Raw genomic sequence first — 20,545 nt, 5'->3', positions numbered from 1 at the left:
CAGGATGCTCACCTGTGGGGAATCTTCAAGCCTGGTCTCCATTTTATTTTACTTTAACAATATAAATATGTTTTTTACCATAATATCAAGTGAGAAATTTTAATACATTAACATCTCAAGTTATTATTTTAATTGCTTATAATACCCCATATTAAGCTTATACTATTTTATACTATAACCATTCCTTTTCTGCCAAACATTTTATTTTATGTATTTTTTTTCATTATAATTTATGCTATAGAATAAAGTGAGAGTTTTTACTAATGTTACTAATGCATTATAATTACTCTGGACCACTCTTTTTCAAGATATCAGCATTTTAACATTCAGAACAAAATAACTACACTGAAACAGGTCAACAAGCAAACCTCCAATTTTTATGGTAAAAATAAAATGTCTAGATCAGACACTGCTTGCCCCAATTCTTTCATATTGGTCCACAAGAAAAATAAATGTGTAAGTCTCTTTCCACACATTTAAAGGAAACAGTATACCCTTCCTAATGAGTACTTTACCTTTTCAATCAGCATTCCTCTACAGACCTTCCTCCTTCATCAGATTAGTCAGCAGTGGTCTTCTGATGAGGAATTGCAGGTATCAGTTTTCTTTTATTTGAGCCCCATGAAGAAAATGCATTTATGCAGCTGTTCTTTGGCACAGGTCCCTCACTGTGGGGGATCAAATAAATGTTCATTATTATTATTTGATATAGTAATTTGGCAAGCTGAGCTCATGCACTTTCTGGCTAGGCCATTTTTATATCTACAAAAGATAAAAAAAAGTTCTTATAGGAAACTAGGGTATCATTTTTCAATTGAATTTAGCTTATAAAAGTATACAGATTTCAGGTATGCAATTCTACTAGATAGCATCTGCGCATTGTATTGTCTGCTTACCACCCCAAGTCAAGTCTCCTTCCATTACCATTTATCCCGTCTTGCCTTTTTCTAGCACTCCCCTGCCCTCTGGCAATCATCATACTGTTGTCTGTGCCCATGAGTCTTTCCTTTTTTCTTCCTTTGCTAATCCCTTCACCCTTCTTACCCAACCTCCAACACCCATCCCCCTCATATAGCTGTCAGTCTGTTCTCTGAATCCATGAGTCTGTCTCTACTTTGTCAGTTTATTTTGTCATTAGATTCCACATATACGTAGTAATGGTAATGTAAATGTTTAAAAAACAAAAAAACAACAACATTCAAACCTGTAAAGAATTTTTGTGAGTTTATTTGAGCCAAACTATTGACAATCACCGGGAAACAGAATCTCAACGTTTTGGGATAATGCTCCAGAGAATGGTGTATTGTTGTTTTTTACTTTGTTTTTATAAATTGCCATCAAAGAAGGAGACATAAATGGGTTACATGAAATCCATTGGTGATAGATAGGGAGGTGGGAGAAAGCAAAGTGGGAAAACCTCTGGGATTAGATAAAAAGTGAAATGATGGACACATGCTTCTTTTACATAGGTGGGTACAGGATAGTTAACAGTAGACAATTAACGTGATACCAATAAAAATGAAAAAATTTGTGGTTTCCACCCTGGTGCCATTTGTTTCACCCTGAGGGGTCCTGAAAAAGGGAAGTTCAAGTTACCCAGACATCTCGCAGGTATGTTACCTTCGATGCACAAAGACAATAGGCTCGGTAAAGATCGACGTTGATCTTTGTCACGGAAAATACTGGCCTAGGAAATGACTACCTACTATAAACTGCTTTTAGTTGAATTTTTAATTTCAGACCATCCTTTGTGGTTACTTTATGTTTTTGAGTTTGCAAAATCGCCATGCAGGTCTTCCCTGAGCTAGTCAGTTTATCATGTGGCCTTTTTTTTTTCATCCACAAAGTGAAATCATATGGTACTTATCTTTCTCTGACTAGCTTATGCTTGAAAATAAATTGGTATTTTGAAAAATAAAATTAGATTCTATCTGTGTACATGAGAGAGTCATTTTGACAAGTAAACAAAAAGACATTGACACTAAAATTTTCTGCAACTAATATATATCATAAAAGAGAGTAACCATGTTGCTTTTCTACATTCTGACTGTATTTTAGTTGTAATAAAAGATAATTTTAAGCAGATGGTCTTTAACATGCAGGCTGATGCTGGCATGTTGAAAGGGTGAAAATGGAATGTATTTGTATTTTCAAATTATTTTGGCTTTGTTGTCATTTCTCTGATCCTTTTGTAATAATATTTTATACATTTACCAAAGAGCTTTTTGACATATGTTGTGTTTTTCTAAGTTTATCTAATCAGTAAACAAAGAATGTGTCTTCTAGATGTATGCATGGACTTTAAGAATACTTAATATATATTTGACTACATTTACTCCCTTAATTCAGAGTTCAAGTCATTTGGTTCTGAGGTCATTGATTCGAGCTGTTTCGTTGAGCAGGATGCAAGGGTGATTTCTTTTCCCCAGTTCTTGTCCAGATGGATTCGAAGAATGAAGCCATGGGCAAAAGGTGGTAGATGAAAAGTACAGAAAGTTTATTGCAAGCAAATGCTACCTCTAAAACCTTACTTCTAAATTCTAAGCTTAAAACTCTGTCCCTTTTGGTGCAGAGGGGCAGAGGGGCCATGTAAAAAAGGTGTCCTGTAAATTCCTAATCCTAAGACTCTGTTCCTCCTGGAGGGACAGAGGAGCCCCCTAAGAAGGGTAACTGAAAGGGCGAGGGCTAGGCCCTCCACCTTGCCCCAGGGTAAGGGCTAGGCCCTCCACCTTGCCCCAGGGTAAGGGCTAGGCCCTCCACCTTGCCCCAGGGTAAGTGCTCCATCTTACCTTGGCCACGTGCTTGGCAAGGAGCTTCTTCCCGGAAGTCTAAGCCTCTGCTAGCCACACCCAGGAACAAGACACAGACTTGTGCCTGGCCAATCGGCAGAGCACAGTCCTTTCTCCTCCCCTTCCTCCAACTCCCCCTATATAACCCGTCTCCACACAGAGTTATCTCTCTCTGCTTCCTGTCGCTGTGTCGGCAAGGTGGGGGAGCCGAGCTAGCTCGAATAAAGACTCTTATGCTTTTGCATCGGACTGGCTGGCTCCCTGATGTGGTTTCTTGGGGATCCTGAAATCTGGGCATAACATTTGGGGGCTCGTCCGGGATCCCCAAAACCATTGAGGGACCCCCCCAATCCGTAGAGTCTGACTGGCCGCGGTAAGTGTCTGTGTGTTGTGTATTCTGTTCTGTGTGATATATGTTATCTCTAAGGGACTTTTCCTGTATCTGGAGGAATGGCTTCTAGATGGTACTCACCGTCAAAACTCGGACTGGCTAAGGGTTCGAATCTGGCCTATCTTTTAAAAAAGGTAGAAGAGAAGCATTCCTAGGTAGTTTTCTACTGCCTCTGTTCAGGGACTTGTTCTTTATCTGTCCTGTGTGAGCTCACTTCTGGAATCTGTGCCTGAGGGGTCCAGGCGGACGCGCCGTGAACGACCACAGGCGGGGGAGAGTTAGAAGACGTTCTGCTCCCCACGAGGGATGTGTATTCCCCTCATGAGAGATGTGTATTCCTCTCGCGAATCTGAGACGAGGCGGGTCGCTCCCGCCAGTTTGGCGTAAGGCCATCGTCTAGTTGCTTCCATGGAGTTGGAAGGCTGTTCTTTGGGGCCCTCTGTTTGTCTGTGTCTGTGTTTTTCTGTTTTCTGTGGACTTACTGGACGGATGTTATGGGACAGACTCAGACTGCTCCTTTGGGTATTGTGATTGATCATTTCAAGGAGATTGGGGGAGGCTGTAGAGCTCCCTCAGGAGTTGGGAAGTTGTTATTGTTTAAACTCTGAGTGAATGTCTGGTGAAAGTGTATGAGTGTGGAGGGAGGGGGCCTGCCCTCTCCCCTCCTTTGTGTGGCTCCACGACTTCGGTCAGGTGGGCATCTGAGTGAGGATCTGTGAAAACAGGTCACCCCCTCCCCAAGTAAATGCGTCTGGGATTCCTGTGCACGTGTAGAGAGAAAAGCTGGCTTAAAACTAATGCGCGCACTGTCCGATTTTGGATAGAGTTTTGAGCTAGAGTCTCTTTGCAGATGTGCAGGATGGAGCCCAAGACTGATCATTTACCCCCCCCCCCCAAAAAAAGGATGCTAGCTAGATTCTAGACTGATTGAGAAATGCTGAATATTTTGACTTGCCAGCTAAAAGTTTAAGGTTCGGATTGAATTGGGAAAATTTGTGTAATTCTGGTAACTAAATGCCTTTGCTTATTGATCCTGATTTGCAAAAAAAAGTGTAGACAGCCACCATTTTGGGCTGCATGACTTGGCAGCCGCCATGTCAGCCACATGACTTGCTGCTCCCCTGGGGGCCGCCATCTTGAAACAGCAAAGGCCCCTCCCTCTGATTTAGTCAAGGGTGGAGCTTTAAGGTGGAGTTTTATGGGGCAGGAAGTGTACTTGCCTCACGGATTTATTTAATACTATTTTTAAGCTAATCTCTTAAATCTAGAAAACCCTGCTTTCCTTAAACTAAGGGCAATTAAAGGTTATATGTTCCCTCCCTAAACAAAAGTTAAATAGCTTATGTCCCTCCCTAAACAAAAGTTAAATAGCTTATGTCAAAGTCTTAAAAGGGACTGATAGCAGTAATCCAATTTCATACTGGGCTTAGAGGGCACATTTTTCCTTTGCCTGGGAGGGACAGCATAGCTGTCCCAGGATCAGAGGGCTCCAGTTAACTTATCAACTCAGTGTTCTGGAGACCCAGGACTGTAATTTAGATAACATGCTTAAGTTTAACCCAGGTTACACACGGGCTCTAGATAATATGTTAATCAAACTAGGTTATCTGTTGGTATTTTGTGCTGTAAATGTGGCATGCGCCTGTGTAAAAGTGTTTTTGTTTATTCCTGTTTTGTTTTGTTTTCTCCTGTGATGATTCAAAGTTTTTAATGGGAAATGTTATCTGTCTTTATTGAAAATTGTTTAGCTAGTGAAATTTCTGTTTATGTCTAAAAAAACAACAACCACAGGCTTGATTTCTTTGAGGCTGAGTGCTCTGACCGATAGCAAAGTACCCTGAGCGGCCGCTGGGATCTTTCCCTAAGGGTGCTTGCTCTCTGTCAGAGGTGGAATCGGCCCGCCTAACTATTAAACATCTCTGTCTGTTTGTTTGCTGAGAACTTTGATTTGCTATGTGATATTCTGTGCTGGGTTGGGATTTTGAAATTCTGGGGTAGATTTAAAAGGTATTTGTGGATTTTCTAGTCTGATTGGGACATTTAAGGGTGGGGCTCACAGTTCCTCAGGGCAGAGATTTCATGGGCCCTTCCCCCTGCCTGTGAAAGGAAGGCAACGGGCCCTAGAATCTGTACGAGACCAGCCCAACCCCAACTCCTCATCAGCACAGACCAGGAGATTGGGTTTACGACAGAAGGCACTGCCAGGAGACCCTCGAACCACGTTGGAAGGGTCCCTAAACTGTGGTGCTGACGACCCCCACCGCTCTCAAGGTAGACTGCGTAGCGACCTGGGTCCATCACACTCACGTCCGGTCAGCGGACCCATCCGTGATCCGGGAAGACTTCGTCACCAAATGGAGCGTCGATCAAGATCAACGCCACCCGCTCAAGCTCAAGCTACGGCATGCTCGACCTGCCTGATGCTGGTAACATTGCTCGCGATCACTCCTGCTACCAGGAGCCCCACAATACTGTGTAATAGACTGAGATGATGCCTGCATCTTCATGGACATGGCTCCAAAGAGACAAGGATAATTCATAGGAAGGTCAAGAATAGACTTTAGTCATTGTATTGATATGTTATATTGACCTTTGATTCTCTTGCAGGTTTGAATGTATGTTGACTGTCCTGGAAGGGGACTGTGTGGGGTGAACCCCAAGAGTAGAGGGTGTCTGGCTGCCAAGAGGGCAGGTGCCCAACTGGGCAGGGAAGGGTACCCATCAGGTTTTGGTCTCTGTTGAGAGACAGTTGATGGTTGGCAGCCTGTATATTGTCTTGCAGGCCTGCGTAACCATGCCCATGTCAGGGTAGTACAAACCTCAACTGTAGAAAGCTGGGAAAGGCCTGTTTGGAATAGAAGGTCTAAGGCATGGTTATGCATAGAAAGAAAGTTTAATGCCAACAGTTACTGTTTTGTTATAACTCCATGAAAAGGAATTGGCAAGGAAAAATCAAAAAATCTTAGAGCAGATCAGTATGTTTTTCTCCTTACATAATTCCTCTGAAATATTGGCAATGCTAAATAAGTCATGGCAATACATTTCTTTGCATAGATTCAATAAGACTGGTTCCTAATAGTGGTTTTATTAATGGAAAACTTTGACTGGAGTATCATGTTTTAAAGAGCCCTGTCTGAGCTCTAAAGACTTGAAGCCAGTAAAAATGCCACGAAGAAAGCCTGGTATTCTGCTTGGAAGCCCTGAAGATGGCTGGCGCTGGAGCGTCAGGCCCATGCCCTACCATTATTGGCGGTTGGTAAGAGTAGAAGGGGAGCAGTAGGGATGCCTCTGCATTCCTGCGGAACCCCCACACACTCTGGGCCGCAACGAGTAGGAGGGCTACTGAGATGGGCTTAAAGCCTAGAGCGTGGGCTCAGGTGGAGTTGCTACAGGTGAGGGATTCACCTAATTCAGCAGATACTGCAGGCGGGCCTGATGGCGGCTGGGTGGCGCGGCTTCCTGGCCCTACGGGGCACATTAAGATTCAACCATGAGATTCCAGCAAAGGTAGTCAGTTACCATTCTTGTTGTGTTTATGCAAACATCAGGACAGTAGATAAATTAATCTTGATTTGGCTTTTTGATAGCCATGGAGAAATTTTAAGAAAAAAAATCCTATTTCAATAGAAGTTGTTAAAGCTAAAATGGTTTCTTTCCCTTCCACCAGACCATTTGTTAAGATATGCCCAGTACGGGCCTCTAGCAACGGTGGAATAGAAAAGCAGTCCGTCTCATGATTGAGCCGGAAGTTCCAAGACAAAGGGGGGAATGAAAGGGCGAGGGCTAGGCCCTCCACCTTGCCCCAGGGTAAGGGCTAGGCCCTCCACCTTGCCCCAGGGTAAGTGCTCCATCTTACCTTGGCCACGTGCTTGGCAAGGAGCTTCTTCCCGGAAGTCTAAGCCTCTGCTAGCCACACCCAGGAACAAGACACAGACTTGTGCCTGGCCAATCGGCAAAGCACAGTCCTTTCTCCTCCCCTTCCTCCAACTCCCCCTATATAACCTGTCTCCACACAGAGTTATCTCTCTCTGCTTCCTGTCGCTGTGTCGGCAAGGTGGGGGAGCCGAGCGAGCTCGAATAAAGACTCTTATGCTTTTGCATCGGACTGGCTGGCTCCCTGATGTGGTTTCTTGGGGATCCTGAAATCTGGGCATAACAGTAACCACTTCTTTCTTTGTCTTGAGGCATTAAATAGGCTGGAGACCCTCCTTTTCTACCATGGGACCTTAGCCCTGTAATCAGCTCCTATGACCCCCCCAACATCTGCACTTTTCCTCTGTTTGGTCATCTTATCTGTTTAGGTTGGTGTCACTTTTGATTTTATCTTATAGCTTTCTCCCAATTGTGCTGGCCTGGGGATGTTTTATCTTATAGCTCTCCCAGCTGCTCAAGTCAGGGCTACTTTTGATCTAACTTATGGTCACTTTAATTGCTCAGGCCAGAGATAACTCTGTCCTTGGTTTATGGCTGTTTTAATTGCTCAGGCCAGAAATGTTTCCATCTGCCTGTGGCAATTCTCTGTCCTCTGTACAAGTAAGATAAGCATTCTGGCATCTTCAATGCATTCCTCTCCCATGGACCCTCTTTATTCCCTAAACCTTCCTAATTAAGCTAGCTAGCTAACCCTTTCATCATGATGTTTTTAGGTTGCCAGTCTGGGAATAGAGGACTTTCTGATGCTAAATTTTCACAACTTTGCTTTAAACATTGCTTAATATCTCCAAGGCACATAGACACACAAAACATTCAAAATTATATATTATTTCTATTAATATTTTCTTAACCCCCAATCACAAAAACCCTTTGCAACTATTCTTGTAATACTTAGCTCCTCCTTGCTTACATACATCTTCTCTATTTTACTCTCGCCATCCATATTTCCCATTGTTTTCTTAATTAGAAGCAACTCAATGTTTGTGTAACTTAAGTGCATCTTCCCTAACTCCATAGCGTCTCATCTTCATCTTCAATGTATTTATTGTAAGGACAGAAAACAGACCTTTTCTTTTCTTTGCTGTGGCCTTCCACAAGTTATGAGAAGGATCTGGTAATTAAATGGGAAGACTGTTGACTCCCCTGATTCAAGCTGCTCCTCTATTCAAACAGAGGGACAAGATAAGATTATACTCTCAAGGTTGCATTCTTGTATCCCCCTCCTCCCTGCTGCTTTAACAACTTTGGGATAATTCACACCAAGGAGTCTTTTGAACCCTTTATAATTTTTGCTCTAAACTTGCTTTACAGGCTTGGGGAAAATACTGATAAGACACCTCCCTAGGACCTTTACTGGTAGAACTGTAACAATAACTTTTCAAGGCAACACCCTCCCTCCCCCAATCTGGGGTATTTGGTAGACTTCAAAACAATCTCCCCGCCCCCCACCTCCCCACTTCCTTGTTGCTTAGCAACAGCAACTGCTTAATAGTGGAAGCCACTCTTTGTTCCCTGCCCTATTGTATTAACTAGCAATACTTGTCCCTTTCCTCCCTTGGAAAGTAAAATAAATTTCCTCTCTGCATCTTTTCTCTTAGTTGTGAATTCTTTCACAGCCCACATCACTCGTCAAACCTTAACATTTATTAAGGTTTAACCTTGGATATAAATTCAGCTCACACCTCAAAATGTCATTATGTATAAAATCTTGCTAATACCTCCTTATAATTAACACTAATGTCAGTGTTATTACCTCTGTTCCACAGATATGGAATACAAGTTTCAGGAAACTTAAGTTATACATAGACACATTAAAGTAGGAAAATTTTTGAGATAACTGATATCTCATAGGTGATCTAGTAGAATAATACTAGCTAGGTTGTACTGTGTATTTAACTGAGTTTAGAAACTATGTTTTGTGTTTTTTAAGAGGAATTTGTCTTCATAGATTTGTGATTTTTCTACAGTTGTGGAAAGCAGCCTTGGTTTAGGTGTGGAAAACAAATGGCTGGATTGAGCCAGCATTGGAGTTTTGCCAGGCATGTAAACCAGGCACAATAGTATAGGGATTTGATGAAAACTGTCAAAATGTATTAACAGTAAGAATTTTAAAAAGAGTGGAGTAAGTGATGCACTGTATTACCTCAAGAGACTGGGGAAGAAAAGTAGAGACAGATGAGATAAGAACATGGGGCTGTAATGGAGAGGGTTCTAGAAGGGCATTAGATGACTTGATAAGATCAAGTAATAGATTTAGTAGATATAACTTAGTTTACAATTTGAAACAATGGAAAGTTTTGCTTAATGACCACAGAGGTTTAATGTAATATTTTATAAATGCTAGTATATAAGTTGCTTCTCATGATAAGGTCTAAGCAACCATGATAAGTTAGGTTTACTGATATACTCTAGAAATTTAAGAAAATTGAAGATGAGAAAATTAAAAAACTAAGAGTCAAGATTTTGCATGATGTTTATTGTGGGTAAAATTAGAATTGCTTTTTTATTCTGGGATCCTCATCCCATTGCATTTAAAGACATTCTAGAATTAAGCAATTATAGATGATTTTATACTCCACTGCCTTAATATTATTGCAGGTACCTTAAATAAACCTTTAATTTTTTTATCTGACAATTATTTATCTTTACCTAAGTTGTCATTTAAGTTTTCTGTATCTTGGGAAAAATCTCAGATAAAGATGCTTTCTTGGGGATAGCTTCAAGTAACAAATATGTAGTAGACAGTCACAATGTGCTTACAGGACCAAAACAAAGATAAAAAGTAACAATTCTACAATAAAAACAGTAATAGTAGTTATAGCCTATAGTATCCTCAAAACCCATTTCCAATACTTAGCACTGTTATACATGCAGAAAGAAGAAAGCTTGCTGTTGGCCTTCCTGAAAGTTGGAATGCCATGCCATTCTACTCTTCACAGAGGTAGACCGATTGTTTGAGACAGGGAATTTGTCCTGGTTCTTATTTCAAAGTATTATAGACAAGGGGAAAGTTTTCCTTAGATTCCTTGTTTGTTTGTTTCTTTTTAATTTTTGTAATCTTAGTTCTCAATTGTCTCCCCTGTTGACTTGCTATGCTAGTTGATGTAATACAGGATAGAGTCAATTACAGACTCCTCCTGCTGCCTAATTCTTACTCCCAAACTGGTTTTTTATCTCTTTGTGGTCCAATAGAAAATTTTGAAGCAACTCATATGTTTGGAGATACAATATTTACATGATCTCATATAACCTTGAGTAGCTAAATTCTAGTTCTTCAGGTTGAATTAAGTTAATTCAAATCTGTCATAATAGTCAAGTTAAGGAACCTCATCTTCAAATTCTGGTGATTTAAACTAAATTTATTAACAATTTATTAACAAATTTAGTAAGAATTAAAAAAAATGTGTCTAGTGATGGAGTTTAATTTTAAGAGTGGACTCAATTTTTCATGCATCCCTGCATTTCTATCTTCTGGTGGTATCCTACCATACTGCTTATGGGTTTAGCCTTGAGATATTCTTTGGCAGGTGGAGGTAGCAAATTTGGTGTAAGCAGAGGCTATAAAACTGGTTTTATGTTTTTGCTTCCTTCCTTGGACCCCTGCCAATGCCATAATAAAATGTCTGTGCTAGTCTGCTGGTGCCTGAGAGACCTTGTTGAAGAAAGCCTTCAAGGCCATTGTAGTCCAGGATCCCAGGACCACCCAATCTCTGGTTGCATATTAAAAAATGAGCCTGTCAAGATCAGTAGACCTGCTTGGCTAATGGCAGATTTGGGAGAAAGAAAACCAAATGGTTACTGTTTTTAATTTAAAAGTTTGAGAATGGTCTGTTAAATAGCAATAGCTAACAATTAGAGGGTGTTTATAAAAGATAATGTTTTAAGGAATTTTATAGAATTTATCATTTTTCCAGATAATATATCCTTTCCAAAATGGAAAGTTGTTATAGTTACTGAGGGGAAGGTGCAGCAAGGATGAGTCTGCAAAGTTTGGAAATGTAAAAATAAGACAAGGACTTTCCTTTAATAGTTTAAGTTTTCATCTGAATATCCACTATAGAACTAGCTATTTCAGGATGTCCATTTCCTAACTGCATGATACCCAGCCAAGAATCAGAAAAATAACTATTTTAAATCATTCCAGCTACATTGGCTGCTTTAAAGATGGCCCTCAAGTAAAAAAACAAACAAAAAACAAAACAAAAAAAAAACAGATGAATCACCTTATTTTCAAATTTTTCAAAGTATATCCAAATCAGGATATTAAGGAAGACTATAGGTAGAAGATCCAATCTTTAAAGAAATCAGTGATATAACATTGATTGCAGAGTTTTAGAGACCAATATATGGCTCAAAGCCATGAGATGAATTGAATTGTCTAGACATGTCTTTCTCAATAAAGACTCAGATTTCAAAATAAGATTTGAAAAGAATATTCAGTGAGAGTGCCTACAAAATGTTAAACCCATGTAACGGGAATCGTATATAGTAAGCAGATTCAGAAAGTAGAAAGATAAACATTTTATTGGAGAACACAAAGCCCAGAAAAATATAAGGAGGAAATATGGAAGAGAATAAATAATAGCAAGAGTTTTGTCTATTTGATAGTGATGTAGTATTAAGTCCCTGAAGAAATTGAATCCAAAGTCCTGAGCTTAATGCACTACAGGCTATCACTTGCAAAACTTGTGTCCAAGCTCATCTTTGTCATTGGACAAGTAGCACTCTTTACTTTTCTCACTTTCCTTACTTTTATATAAAAACACAGATAATTTGTTGAGGCTGACCAGCAGCTCCCGAATGACAGATGAACAGATTAGAAATTCGTAAGTTATTTGGGGGTACTATGTAACAGAGCATGTGAGTAACAGTTAGTAGACTCTAAAATAATAGGTCAATATGCAGGTAATTATTAGTTAATTATCTATAAACTTAATATACCTATAAACTTAATAGTCTACATAATTAAATTCAAATAATCATTACAAATTGTTTAAAGGATGCCAGATCTATCTCTAGACTGCTCAAAAGAGTTAAAAAGGAAGGAGAATTGTTTTTAGAAATTTTCACATGCCTAGAATCTAGTATTTATAAATAACTGTGTTGTTCTTATTGTACTTAAATCCAATATAAGTATTTTATTAGGTTATTAATTATGATAGGGGTGTATAATAATTTTGAAAATCATAAGGGAAAATAGCATAGAACTTAGTTTGTATATAAAAGAGTAATGGATTAGTAAAGATAAATGGAAAAGTGACATTTGTGAGCATGAGATATTTTTTCAAAAAATAAATACACAATCAAATAAGCCTCTGAAGAATTACAGAGTTTCAATAAATAATTCTTTATATGACATTCTGAATTTTAAATATGTTTGAAGACAGACATGGTTTCCTATAAATCTTTGCTAAACTATATATTCTAGAGGAGGAGCATATCTAGCTTAACCCATTTTATTAAACTTGATGACACAAACTGCTATTAATAGAAAATAAATCAAAGAAACTACAGTGTAAAGTAAATCTAAAATCCTGTGGAGCACAAAATTAACTGAGTATGTTATTGAACCTGTAGTTTAATGCAAATATTAATCATTCAAATGTGAGAAAACCACTGCTGTTCTCAAGGAGCGAGTCATCAATATAACCTACACCTATTAGAAAACTGTCCTACCTCATCATCTAAAGAGCATAAACAAAAAATTCATCTTGTGTTCTTGCATATTTCAAATCACAATCCCTGATTTAGTGTTTTAATTTGGATTGTCTCTAACTCATTGGTCTTTGATAGAAATGTGTTTTTGTGTGCTGTTTACTTTTTTCAATAATTAGAACCTGGGTTGTAAAGCAATGTGAAATGTAGATAGTAAAGTTTACAAAGTGATTTTATAAAATTTTAATTTTGACATCAGTTTAAACCTAAAAAAGTTGCAAGATTATACCAAAATATTTACTCCTTATTAGCATAGCCAATTGTTAAATTGTGATGTTTTCTTAATCATTCTCTCTCTCTCTCTCTCTCTCTCTCTATATATATATATATATATATATATATGCATGCATTTAGGAATTATGTAAATATTCTTCTCGTTACTCTTCAGCCCACAAGTTTCAATTAAAATTTATAAATAATTAATGTGTAAATAAATTACTACTATGGTTTCAAAAATGTTATATCTAACATCATTCTTTTTAATCATTTAATAGTTGATATCCTACTCTAAATGAAAGCTGTTTTTTCGCTTTTCTGTATATGTTAATCTATCATCCGTTTATGGTTTATTTGCTCTCATTTATATATTATTGGGATGGACTCATGGGTTTATTTTTTAATCAGTGGGTTATAATCTTAAACTGCCGATATTTGTTTTAATGTTCAATTTGTCCTAGATTTGTCTAGCTGGAGCCCCTTTAACCTAGCTCATGTGTCATTTTGACAATGCACACACATTTTGACAACTCCCTTATTTTCTGGCACAACAGGCTATTGCATTTGCAGCTCATACTTTCTCTGTGTGGTATCTAAACTCATCATCTATCTCTCCAAGGTATGTAGCTTGGTTATTTTTATTAAGTAAAGGTATTTAGAAATCAAATCAGGGTCTAGGTATTCTCATTGCTATTAATATTACTGGAAGGCATGGTTTCTAACCCTTTCAGCAGAGTTATGAAATATACATGCATATATGCATATGTATGCACATATATTTGCAAAAGCAATGCATATATGTTTATATACGTGGCTATATTAAAATCACAACTTTATGCTGAAACTCTGATTTCCAATATAACACCTCAGCTTCTTTCTAACCTTCCCATATTCCATTGCTGTGTCACTCTTCTCCTACAATGAAAAAACTCCCCCAACATTGTTCTACAACATGTAGAAAGCTTTTTTAGAAATGTTAAACTAATAGCACTGTGAAAAACTACTTAGTTTTTAGTTTGCCCTACTTAGTACATTTTTAGATTATTTTTATAGTTATTATTATAGTTATGATTTTTAAAAGGCATGAAAACAAATAATTGTCCTTTTCCACACCATTGCAAACATTCTTTAGTTTCAGCCAAGTGCCTATGACTAATCTAGAAAAGTAGTTATAAAGTAAGAAAAATCTAGTTATTGAACAAACTACAGTTTTCTGGAAAAATACAGATGCATTTTTCAAATATAACTGTGAAGAATAGCAGCTAAACAAAAAGAGTACATACTGTATGATTTCATGTATATCAAATATAAAAACAAGTAAAACTAAACTGCAGTGAGGACACCAGGATAGTTGTTACCTTAGGGACTGTGAGTGGCAGGCATGGAGCACATGGGTCGCTGAGATGCTGAATAATGCTCTGGGTCGTGACCACAGTGCTGTGACATGACAGTGCCCACTGGGGAAAATGTATTAAGCAGACAATTTATGGATTATATACTTTTGTGTATAAAATAAAACATCATTTAATAAGACATTTAAAAGACAAAGTATATCTGTTTTTCATTAATTTTTTCTTGTATTTAGAGTTTAAGGACATTCATAATTGTAAAGTGGTTCTCAACCTTCTGGCCCTTTAAATACAGTTCCTCATGTTGTGATCCAACCATAAAATTATTTTCATTCCTACTTCATAACTGTAATGTTGCTACTGTTATGAATCATAATGTAAATATCTGATATGCAGGATGGTCTTAGGCCACCCCTGTGAAAGGGTCATTCGACCGCCAAAGGGGTCGCGACCCACAGGTTGAGAATCGCTGTTGTAAATGCAGTAAAAGCTTTGTATCTATGTGAAATTTTAGAAAGAACATGTAGACTATATAAAGGTAACACTTTGGGTAACTTTAAGTTGTAATCAAATGTTCATTTTTTTTTTATAAATGTGGACAAATTTGGGACTATTTTTTTAGATTCACTACTTTAAAGGTCTGTATTAATCAGAATAATTAACATTAACTTCCTTAAGAGACAAATGTTGCCCTAGCCGGTTTGGCTCAGTGAATAGAACATCGGCCTGCGGACTGAAGGGTCCCGGGTTTGATTCCGGTCAAGGGCATATACCTTGGTTGTGGGCACATCCCCAGTAGTGGGTGTGCAGGAGGCAGCTGATCAATGTTTCTGACTCTCTATCCCTCTCCCTTCCTCTCTGTAAAAAAATCAATAAAATATATTTTTAAAAAAGAGAGAGAAATGTTAAGATTTCAGTATCATAACAAAATCAAAGTATATTTCTCACCAGAGAAAACTGGTTTAGGAGGTGACGTTACAAACCATCTGTATTCCATGCAGTAATTGCTTTTTCAAAGTACTTCACAATTATGGTTCCACCATCTGGTGGCCACCATAGGCACTGTTAGGAGAAATGAGAGGTCAGTCACACTGGTTTTATCTGCCTCAGCTTGGAAGTGTCACATTCACCATCCTTTAGCCATATGAATTTGGTGGCTTCAAACTAATTGTGAAGGATGCTGGGAAATGTAAAGGGGACTGAAATGTTTGGTGAGCACTTCATGTCTCTACCATAATGTGGCGGTTTGCACTAAACATGTCTTTGCTCCGGTTCCCCCATAAACAATTCCTTCCAAAAAACGAGCAAACAAACAAAAAGAATCTGTAGACACCATCCAAAGTAATTTGTCACATAGCAATAGTAACCAAACAGTTGATATGCAAGTATCATTGTAAGATAATGCAGAAATATTAGAAAGTCTTAAAACATTGGTGAAGCCAATTCTTTCTTTTTTTTAATTATCTTTATTGTTGAAAATATTACAGTTGTCTCCGCCACCCCAGTCTTCCCTCTGAAATCCGTCACTCTGTTTCATGCTTCAATGTCTCTGGGGTCTATTTTGTTCATCGGTTTATTTTGTTCATTAGATTTCACATGAGTGAGATCATGTGATACTTAGACTAGCTTATTTCGCTTAGCATAATACTCTCCAATTCTCGATTCAATATTAGCCTCTAAACAAAGGATAACTGCACCTGTAATTCTTTCCCTTTTTATCCTAAATTGCCTCCATTGTGTCTCCCTCAATTAAAAAAAAAATTGGAAAATTTGAATGAGGTTTCAAAAATCTCAATGAGTACTGATGTTCCAAAAATCTCAATGAGTACTGAGAGCTAACTTTTATTATTAATTCACGAAGGTATAATAAACACCAGTTTCATGGTGGTAGTGATCTGCAATTTGTCAGTTCATTATCAATCAGTACTTAACACGTATTAATATATCTCTTTTTGAATAGAGGTCTATGTGCTTTAAGAAATGTTGCAAAATTGGATATAAAAGAAAGTGTTGGAATATTATGTATATCATAAACCAGGTGATTCACCTGCCAAAATGACTGGAGCCTAGAGAAAAGGAGCAGGTGCACCTCACAAGTATCTATTACCTCTGCTGATACGTTTTGATTAGAATTCAGAATACTTGAGAGGAAAACTCTAAAAATATTATGTGCAATTTTGGTTATGAGATATTTTTATGGTCTATCTAAGTGTACGTCTGGGGCTTGGTATGCTTCTTCACTCTGAAGATTCATCTGAATTTCCAGGTACATTATCTTTTTAAGTGACTCCACTTTCATCCTATAAATTCATTACTTTTTGAACTACTATTAGATGTGTGTTTGATCTTATTCTTTCCTACATTTTTCTTAATCACTTTTGGCTGATGCTTAAGGATCTAATATTAACTTCATTAACTCTTTCCAGCAATTTTCTTATGGAAAAATATTACATTTTCTTACTTCATAATTACAATTTGTATTAATGAAAATGTAGAGCTCATGACCTACCTTTAAACTGGTATTCCAAGATCATAATGGCAATAATAAGCTTTTCTGCTCTCCAGAAACTTCCATTTTTATTTTTTAATTTTTTAAAATTAAATTGTTAAAAGTATTACATATGTCCCCTTTTCCCCCCATTGACCCTTCTAGCCTGCCTCCGTCCTCTGCCCCCGGCCTTCAATTTTTAGAAAGAATTTTTAAATGCTTTACTCATTAAAATTTTGATCTATCTTTTGCCTCAAAACAGCTATATATCATCTATCTATATAATATAGCAATATGCAAAATGGCCTAGACACCATAACCTCACAGCCGAACAGCGGGGACCTGAGGCTGCATGGTGGCTGGCTGGGGCAAGGGACCTCAGGCTGCGCTCCTTGCCTGGCAGGGCTTGATGGGGGACCTCAGGCCACGGCTCCCACCCCAGTGCTGGGCCGGGGGACCTGAGGCTGCACCCCCAGCCCAGCGGGGCTTGACAGGGGTGGGGCTGGCCAGGTCTGAGTCTCACCCAATGGAGGTGGGGCCAGCCGGGTCTGGGTCTCCTGCGTTTTCGAAGCACTTGTGGGTGATGGGCGGGGACTTGACTGTAGGTCCCATGGTGCGCCCCAGACTCTGACAGGAGGGAGATTTTCATATACATTTTACTAATTTTCTTTCATCTCTGACACTTCTATTATAGAGGAAGGGCAAATAGCAATATTAAAATATTTCCTCTAATTAATTCCCTTTTAATATGCACAAATTTCGTGCACCAGGCCACTAGTGTAAATATAAAACAACATAAAATTAAATATACTCATTTTTTTTCATTGTTTTAATAGCTGACTACTAGACCACTAGCTCATGTTTCAGTAATATCCCACTTTGATTTATAACCTTTTTTGTTCTCTTATTTCTTTGTTTGCTTTACTTGTTCAAGAATGTCATAGGAAATTTAGATTTCCTAGCTTTTATATTATCAATCTCAGTATGATGTTGTTACTGTTTGAATAGGTAATAATAATCATAATAATGCTACTTGTAACAACAATAATAAAATAATGACCATCATATTTACTCTTCTCACTACCACATTAGATTCTTGTGTATGTGCCACCTATAGTGTTTGAAGAATTTATACATAGGTTAGTACATGGAATAATTCCTGCTATCTCAGGCCAACAAGCAGGATAATATAACACAAAACATAAAATATCTGTTATTTTAATGCATTTATGTAAGCAATATAAACGATGCTTCTTCAAGTTAAACTATACCTTGATTAGTATTATTATTGTTTTATTTTTCTCTCAGGCTACTTGCTTTGTTTTCTTTTACCAGTAAGGGGAAAATACAGAAAAGGGAAAATAAATAAATAAAAGCCAGAAAAGCAGTGCAGTGGAGTAAGAAAAGAAAACAAGGTGGAGAATAATGACAATGAAGATCCTCCCATAACAGGAGTGCAGGGAACTGTGGTTTAGGAACTTGTAAAAGATGAAGGGATTTCATCAATGCACACTGTAGAAAGATGTAGAAAAGTGGGCCTTTGACCTGTGAAAAAGGTTTGCTCTCTCACTCTTTTTTTTTTGAAATGTGGGCTAAGGAAAATGTAAGGGAGCAAATATTTCTCTGGTGTGAGACTAACATAATAAAGCTCCCATCTGTGAGGGCTAAAATTTGCTAAATATCTTTATCTCCAGGTTTATGTTCTCTACATATCTAGGATTAGGCACCTGAATCCAACTGCTAGTATTATCATGTGTTAATTCTAAGGGTTTTATCTGGTTTATGTTCCTAAAACTTGCTATGAGGCTTTAGAATATTAAATGAGAAATTCTAATATTACTATGATCATTCTTTTGCTAAATGAATGCTATTGTACGAGAGGAACAAAGACTGAAATGAGATTGAAATGGAAATCTAAGTTATTTACCAAATGGGTGTGGTTTATTATTGGCTTCTGTTTAATTTTTTCTTAAATTATGTTAATAGCAATGGAAACAAAAATATACCACAAGGCCTACGAGGCAGATGTCAATAATAAAGACCAAATATATGAACTCCTTTACCCTTTGCTATCTTCCTGCCATGCCCATTTCCCTCCAGTTACCAAATGTATAAAAGAGATTTGAGTTTGGGTGGTAAACACATAATGAAATATACAGATGATGTATTATGGTATTGTACATATGAAACCTATATAATTTTATTAACCAATGTCACCCGATATATCTTTTAAAAATATAAATAGAATGACTTATACTAATATAATAACCAAGTATCTCTTGGAAATATCTTCCTAATCATTAACTAATTAATGAAAACTTATTGGGATCATAACAATTTGCATCACAAAGGAAGCTGCAATAAGAACAAAAGGGTCTGAAATATCCCCCTAATTTAGGGAAAGAAAGCTGCCTAAAAAAGAAACTTAATCTTAGCAACCTTTTATCTCTTTAAGAGTGCCTAAAAATAGAAATTGTGTAGGTGTCTAGGGAGCTTACCCATCATTTTGACATTTAATCTTTTTTTAGACTCTCACATTGTTCTTTATTGAACCTAAATGTTGCAAATTATTTGTGCAGGATTCTCTCTTTAGCATTTTCCTGAGACTATAATTTACTACTTGACTTTCAAAATCCATCATTTTTCTAAGAAGAACATGATAATTTCACTAGACTCTGGCCAAGAAACCTCATTACAACTTCAGTCAAACTATATAGGTAAAAAGGGCTATTGTAGTATTTACTATGATCATATATGATTGTAAAATAGTGTGAGAATTTTTGTGGCATTACATTTTCAAGCTGTTAAAAGTTTTGTGTGTATTTGAAGTAAAAATAATAAATGTATTACTAATTACAAATGTTGACAATAAACTTTCAGTTAGTGCATAATTTATGACTGTGTATATTTTTATGTTCAATCTTGGAACCAAATTAATATGAGCTGGATAAGTCATAGTGTCTTTGTTCTTGGTAATTTTCTTTTGCTGGAGAATATTTTTATTATTTGCTTTTTAATTGTGATCTAAAGATAGCACGGATTTCTTTGAATTACATAGTGAGCTAATCTATTTCAGCAAAAGATTATTTACTGTTTTATATTAATACAATTAAAAATCCTTCTTGTACTTTGGACAATGGCATAAGTAAAACTCTGCTCACCCACCATGCACACAGTAGTAAACAGAAGCTTGTTCTTTTAAAAATTGAATAGAGAGATGAAAGGTGACAGCAATTTCTATTCATAAGAGTAATTTCAATAATTAGAATTATAACCATAAATTATTTCAATATAAAAGTTATGCAACATGTCAATTTACCATTTTGTTTTTATTGCCAATGAGAAATTGACAGTAGGCAGTTTAACATAATTTAAATATAAACAGAAAAATAATTCCTGACATTTTTTTTTTAAATATATTTTATTGATTTTTCACAGAGAGGAAGGGAGAGAGAGAGAGTTAGAAACATCGATGAGAGAGAAACATCAATCAGCTGCCTCCTGCACATCTCCTACTGGGGATGTGCCCGCAACCGAGCTACATGCCCTTGACCAGAACCGAACCTGGGACCCTTCAGTCCGCAGGCCGACGCTCTATCCACTGAGCCAAACCGGTTTTGGCAATTCCTGACATTTTTTAAAAGGATTAACATCCCGGCTGGCC

The sequence above is a fragment of the Myotis lucifugus genome, unplaced genomic scaffold (assembly GCF_000147115.1).
Source record: "Myotis lucifugus unplaced genomic scaffold, Myoluc2.0 scaffold_24, whole genome shotgun sequence".
Classification (NCBI taxonomy): domain Eukaryota; kingdom Metazoa; phylum Chordata; class Mammalia; order Chiroptera; family Vespertilionidae; genus Myotis; species Myotis lucifugus.
This window is presented reverse-complemented; position numbering follows the sequence as displayed.